The following is a 7,276-nucleotide window of genomic DNA, read 5'->3' on the forward strand; positions in this document are numbered from 1 at the left end:
GGATTAAGGGAGTGCGCCATCACTTCCTGTTCATCAGTCTTTAGTGAAGGACTGGTTTCCCTTTCCTGTGTCCCTTTCATTTCTCGGTCTTTCTGGCTTCCTTCACTAGGGTTGCCTAAGACACCACACCAAGCTTTTGTACTCATAATCAATGCGATGCAGGGAGGTGCGGTGGCAGGCCGCAGGATCGCTGTGGTTTGAGACCTACTGCCTGGCCATAGCTGTCACTTCATCCTCCAAGGGCGGCTCTTGGAAAATAGCTGATTATCCAGACCAGGTGAGTCTGTGGTTCTCTGGAACCTGGGAGGGAAGGAAAGGGAGAGTCTAGAGGACCGCCATGGGTCAGGATGGTCATCTATGACTGTGGAATCCTTCCTGGTGGGGCCTAGGCAAGTAGGGTTCCAAGAAAAACCGCATTGCAGGACCCACAGTGACCGCTCTTTAGAGACTATGTCTACCAACAGTGCTGGGTACCCCCACCCCCACGGGAGGAAGAGCCGGAGTAGAGGATGAAATCGCTACCTGCGGTGTGGAGCTGAGGGATTCATTTCTGAGTTCCTACCCACTCTTGCCAGTCCATGTCGGGAACACCCCAGGTCTCCTTTACTTCCCTGGGCCAGACCACACCGTGTAAGGTCTGAGGTCTGAGCCAAGGTGGTTACCGCCCCTTCCTGCCTGGCTGCGGGTCTGGCTCTTGCGGAACGCGCTGCGGGCTTTGGCGCCCTCTGCCGGCCAGGGAGAGCCATGTCATGCGCCGAGCCTTGGCGACGCGAGAAGGGCCTGTCTCTGCTAAGGCAGGATTAAGTCACTTAGGAAGAAAGGAAATGAGTCACCACTCTTCGCAGCTGGGGGTCGGCCTGGGGAGAGTGCCGAGATTAGGATACAGGAACTCAGGGGACAATGGCGGGAAGTGAGAGGAATGTGGGACAGCCTCCAGTACCCTCTGCGCCCAGGACCAGGGAGGGATGCGTAACGCGATTATGAGGCACACTTAGGGGTGGGATCGCGACCAGAACTCCATCACAGTGGGCTGAGCATTGGGTGGTTGGAACAGAGACCAGCTCAGTGTGCCTATATCATATTTCCTACATCCACGGAACTTCCTAAAACCTTAGCTAGACCTCCTGAGAGCCCTGTAAGGCCCTTAGAATAAGACTCAAACTCTATGCACATCCCAACACTCCCAGGGAACGGGTCATGCTGTGACAGCTATGGAATCTATTTGCCAGAGGGGAGAGTGTCCCCTGAGAGTAAAGCTATTAGTCCTCCTCTCCTCGGGGATTTAGGAGAGCTGGCCTTTAACTTCAAAATAGCTCAGGCCCCATCTGGATTTAGATATTTCTGGGCTTGCTACATTCCTTCTCCCAAGCAGAAGTTGTGGCATGCTTTTGGGAAATTTGTACCAGTCCAGTTGTGGATTCCTCTTTTGTTGAGTATGCCTCACTCTCTCTCTCTCTCTCTTTCCTGAAATAAGTCAACTTTACGTTCTACCTCAGAAGTTGAGGACGTTCCCTTGTGAGTGTCTCTCTTCCAAGCTGGCCCGTGGTGGTTGCTCCCCACTCCCCAGGTGTGTACTGAGTGCCCCTAGTAGGTCTTATTTCTCCCTGGAGGGCCTTCTCTCTGTTGCTCCCCCTGGCCAGAAATGAACCAGTCACCAGTGGAACTGGGTTTACTGGAGAGTCATGCCCTGTGGACAGCTAGAGGTGATGAGCCCACAACCTGGAAATGTCCCACTGGAGAGAGAACAGCTATAATACCTTCCAGGCATGAAAAACATCTGGGCATGGCCAAAGGGGCTCCCAGAGTCCTCTGGTCCCTTGGGTGAAGATTGTTCCAGAAGACTTCTCAGTCCATCTGGTTCTACTTATGCCAGCCCGCAATGCGAGATAAGCCCTAGCTGGCGGGTGGATGCACCAAGGGCCTCCTAAAAGCTGAGGCGGTTAAGGGGTTCTGTAAGTATCCCACCGGGCAGGAGAGCGCTAGGGGCGAGTCGCTCCTCTCTGGTGGCCTCAGCAGTACAGAACCGCAATGTCCTAGGGAACAGAGCTGCATCAAATCAATCCAGGATCCCTTTAGCGTGTCTGATAGCTCCCGAGGCTGTCAGCGTCCCTCTCTTCCCAGATGGCCCCATGTGCACACAGTACCCGGCATGCATATTCAGAGACCACGTAGCTGAGTTCTGCTAACTGGGCACTGGTGCTGGCTGGAAGAGGGCATTAGCCTCAAGGGTCTCAAAAACTCTGTGGACACAGCATGGCCTGGTTTCCTGATTCCATCCTGAACAGACAAACTCCCATCCCGAAACATCTGGAGGTTGAACTCTGCAGAAGGCTGCACCTTAGGAGCTGGCCTGCATAAATGTATAGTAAAGCCGGGATACATATAGACAGCAGGAAGTGAGGAGGTGTATAGTAAAGCCAAGGTATGTATAGACAACCAGAGATGTATAGACAGCAGGAGTGCCAATGCCCCACCCCCACCCCCTTCAGGGAGGAAAGCAGCGGGGTTGAGGGAGGGATGCTGCTGTGTTACTTCAGGAACTTCCACGAGAACAGCCTGGTGCTTCACCATTCTGTCTGGCAGCTGTAACTGTCCCTTTTCATTAAAGTTAACTATCCTCCAGTGCCTTAGTGGTATGTACTCTGAGAGGCTGTGCCAAGGTTAGCTATGCGTCTCAAGGTTCAGGAGTCCTGAGGCCATTGTGGCTCTCAAATGTTCTGTCCACCCGAGCCACTGAGTCTCTTTTTTTTTTTTTTAAAGATTTATTTATTTAGTATGTTTACAGTGCTCTCCCTGATGTAACACCTGCAGGCCAGAAGAGGGCACCAGATCTCATTACAGATGGTTGTGAGCCACCATGTGGTTGCTGGTAAATGAACTTAGGACCTTTGGAAGGGCAGCCAGTGCTCTTAACCTCTGAGCCATCTCTCCAGACCCCCTGAGTCTAACTTTTTATTGAGGTATCCTACCTGCTGGGGTGCTGGTCTAGCCTGAGCTAGGAAGTTATCCTACCTGCTGGGGTTCTGGTCTAGCCTGAGCTAGAAAGGCGATCTGTGGCTTTATAGTTTGAGGGAGGGGCTAGTTTAGAATACGCCAGATTCTTCCAGAACTCAGGCTATATTTCCCTCTCTAGTTGGGCATAATTGTGCTTTTCCCCCAAGAGACCTTACAGACTCTGGTGGCTAAGACAGAGATGCCTTCCTCCTCTGTTGCCTCACAGAGCAATAAGTTATCAATGTTTTGAAGGGGCTCAGCCAATCCAGATCATGGGCCAGAACCAGTCCAAATAGATGTGGGCTGCCACTAAATCCTTGGGTCAAAATGGTCTACATTCCTACACACACACACACACACACACACACACACACACACACACACACACACACACACACACACACACACTTCCTATCCCTTCTACATGCAAGTATTAGCTCTTCAGGGGCAGTCCCCCTCCCAACCCCCCAATCCAGAGCAGAGGGAAGAACGGAAGACAGTCCCGAAGGCTCACCAGCGCCCTCAAGTGGTCAATGTCCTTGAGTGTGCAACTTCGCCGCATTGAAAATGCAAACCTCTTCCTTCCCTTTGCAACCCCACTAATAGTTTAAAACAGCCAATCCGAACACAAGTCACCCTATGAGGAGACAAAGAACCCAAAATGCTATGAAAAGGCTATCTCACGCTCTGCCTTTGTGGAAATCTCCCTCAGAGGTGAGCTAGCACATAATAAACTGCTTCTTACAGAGGAGCCTGTGTTTCCAGGGTTACTTCGTTGGTCTGAAACTCCTCCCCTTCCTCCCACCGACCCTCCTGGCGGCTTCTGCCTTTACAGTCATTTCCATAGACACCAGTAACACTGAAAGTGCAAGTCACAGACCAGGAAAAAAAAAATAGCCACAAACTGTTTCTCTGAGACCTTCAACACTTTACAGGCCACTCATAACGTGGTAACAGCAGCAAAATCAAACAACCGAATTCAGGACTTGAATAAACATTGATCCAAGGAAAAGGAACAAGAGGCCAGTAAGTGTATGCAAAGGGCCCGAGAGAAGGCTCATCTGTTCCGTGAGCGGGCCTGACAACCAGGGCTTGGTCCCTAGACCCCAAACAGTGTCTAATCCCACCCATTTGCCCTCCGACCCGGCGAGCTTGTGGAAAGATGTCTCGCAGGTCTAATCACCAGGGAAGCAAAACTATAGGCGCGCACCTTTAATCCCAGCACTCGGGAGGCAGAGGCAGGCGGATCGCTGTGAGTTCAAGGCCAGCCTGGTCTACAAAGCGAGTCCAGGACAGCCAAGGCTACACAGAGAAATCCTGTCTCAAAAAAGCAAAAAGCAAAGCAAAACAAAAAACTACAACAAAAGCTGAGATATCCTTTTCCTATCCATTGAGAGAAACAGTGAGTGTTGGTTAAAAAAGAGGAGAGAGTGATGCTGGAGAGATGACTGGATGACTCAGAGCACTGGTTTGGTCCCATCATCCACATAGCTGCACTCAGTGTGACTGCAGTTTAGGAGACCCAGTTCCAGGGGATCGGGTGCCTCTTCCCATCTCCCTGGTTACCAGGTACACACATGGTGCACATATATACACGCAGCACACATGCACACATATAAAAAAATCAATATGAATTTTTAAGAAAAAAAGTGAAGAATTAAAGCTGGCGATAGTAACACAGAAGTAGAAACCTAGCTCTTGGGAGTCAGGGGGGCTGACTAAAAAAACAAAACAAAAAAGCTGGAGATGGTTCAGTGGATTATAGCCTTGGCTGCTCTTGCACAGGACCCCGACACTACATGGCTCAAAACCAGGCAGTTCCAAAACATCTGAAGTCCTCCTCTGACCTCCTTGGGTGCCAGGAAAACATGTGCTACACATATGTACAGGCAGGCAAAACAATCATAAGTCATAAATCTAAAAATACTTTCTGAAAAGAGAAAAGTCATTTTTTAAAAAAAATAATTGGACTCTTGTGTCTGTGTGCAGGGGATAAAGAAATGTGACAGCTTTTGTGGAAAGCAGCGTGGGAGGCTCCCAAAAGGTTCGACTTGGGTGTGTGAAATGCATGCTCTTAAGGTGTGCCTAAGTGAGTAAAATCTGTTAGAGGTAGGGTCCTCTTTGGGCAGTTGCCAGGCCTGGACAAGCAATTATAAGAGAGCCTTACCTTCACTAATCTCTCTGTGTGTCAAATGATTCTTTACTGAGAGGGTATATTTTTTCTATATCATTATGATTGGTTCTTTCTTTCCTTCTTTCTTTCTTTCTTTCTTTCTTTCGTGTGTGTGTGTGCTGTTTTGTGAGACAGGGTTTCTCTGTGTAGCCCCAGATGTCCTGGAACTCTCTCTCTATAGACCTGGCTGGCCTCAAATTCACAGAAACCCACCTGCCTCTGCCTCTGTTGGGATTAAAGGCTTGCACCACAGCCTCCTCCTCTAGCATTATGGCTGGTTTCCAGAGCAACCTGCCACATCAGAATCACCTGAGTAGGGAGCGGCTGTTTTTATGCACTTGTTTGTATTATTCAAATGCTGATTTCTGCATTCAGGGTGTTAATGCCAGCCTGGCTTTGGTATTGTCATTTTATATGAAGCATCTCCTGCCTTGGTATTTGTAAACACTCTTTCCAACACCTTCTGATATAGCTGAACAGCCAATAGCAAAGGCAAAACTTCCAGCAGAGATAGAGATGTTGGGAAAACAACCTGAGAGGCCAGATTCCCCTGCAAGACTCGAAGGAAGTCTGACCACATGAAACTGAGGAGAGGTTAAAAAAAAAAAAAAAACCATGTGGAAGAACACAGATTAAACATAGGTTCTGAGAGCAAGTTGGGAACAACAGTAAACGAAGGCCTAAAGCTATTGTAAATAAATATGTCTCCGTGGCATTATTCAAAGCTGGGTCCGGCAGAGAGAGCCAGTATGGTTTTAGGGAGCTCCACCTGAAGAGGTGTTCTGATTGTCTTGATTGATGTGGAAGGTGACCCTGACCATTGGCCACAGCTTCTGGTAGCATCCCAGATTCCAAGGGTGCCTCAGGAGGAAGACCATGGAACCCTTCGCTCTCTTGACCATCTCTCTTGTCCACGAGTTGGATGTCCCTGTTGCTGCTGCTGGCTCCTCTGCCGACAGCAAAAGCAATGTGTCCAAGCTTTCATGGTGGGCGAGGGACCAGCAACTGTCTGGGAACCTTCCAGGCCTCCAACACCAGACTGGAACTACTGAGGCACACAGCCATGGTACCTGGCGGTGTGGATTTCCATGGAAGATATTGGCTTGTTGGCACACGCAATCAAAATTTCCAGCTTGATTCCTCCCTTGAGACATCTGGATCCCATTTTCAGGCAGAACCTCAGGGCCAGCTCCAAGGCTTCCAGAAAGGATTCGGTGTTGCACACCTTTAAATCCCAGCACTTTGGAGGTAGAGGCAGGTGGATCGCTGAGGGTTCAAAGCCAGCCTTGAACTCTATTTAAGAGAGTTCCAGGACAGCCAGGGCTACATAGAGAGACCCAGCCTCACAAACAACAATAAAAATGACCTCTACAGATGGTCACAGTAGGACTGCTCACAATAATCTAATGGTGAAGCCAGGCATGGTGGTGCACACATGTAATGGCAGCACTCAGGAGGCAGAGGGAGGAGGATCTCTGTGAGTTCAAGGCTAGCCTGGTCTACAAAGAGAGTTCCAAGACAGCCAAGGCTATTACACAGAGAAGCCCTACCTCAAAAAATCAAATCATCATCATCATCGCCATCATCATTATCATCCTCCAATGGTGGAAGCAATTTAACTGTCTTGTCAATGGATGAATGATGCAATTAGCACTTGAGATAAAAAACATAAAACCAGAGAAAATATTTTTCTCTATGTGTATGTGTGTATGTACTGCTTTGCCAAGTGTCCCATTCCTCAGGGCAAGCTGAACAGGGTCTTAGAAAGAGGGAGTGGGGATTGAGGGGACAGAGACATGAAGAATGGAGCCAAGACAAGAAGTCCTGATCAAGGCTCAACTTTATTTAAGCAAGCATGGCTTTTATAGCAAGACATCACAAACTCTTGCACAATGTCACTTCCTCCTCGCCCCCTAGGCAGGCTGAAAAGAATACATTGCTCTAAGTAGTTCTCAATCAAAACTTCCCTGTTCCTTGCACCTGTGTTTGGAACATTGATGGTTTTGTGGAAAAACAGCTCAAAGGTCACAGATTGGAAAAATGCTGCTTCTGCTTAGCTGTCAGCCTCAGCTATAAGCACAGTGATTTCTTCTAGCATGGCTCTCCTCA

Source organism: Acomys minous (assembly GCF_964271855.1).
Source record: "Acomys minous genome assembly, chromosome: 12".
Lineage (NCBI taxonomy): Eukaryota > Metazoa > Chordata > Mammalia > Rodentia > Muridae > Acomys > Acomys minous.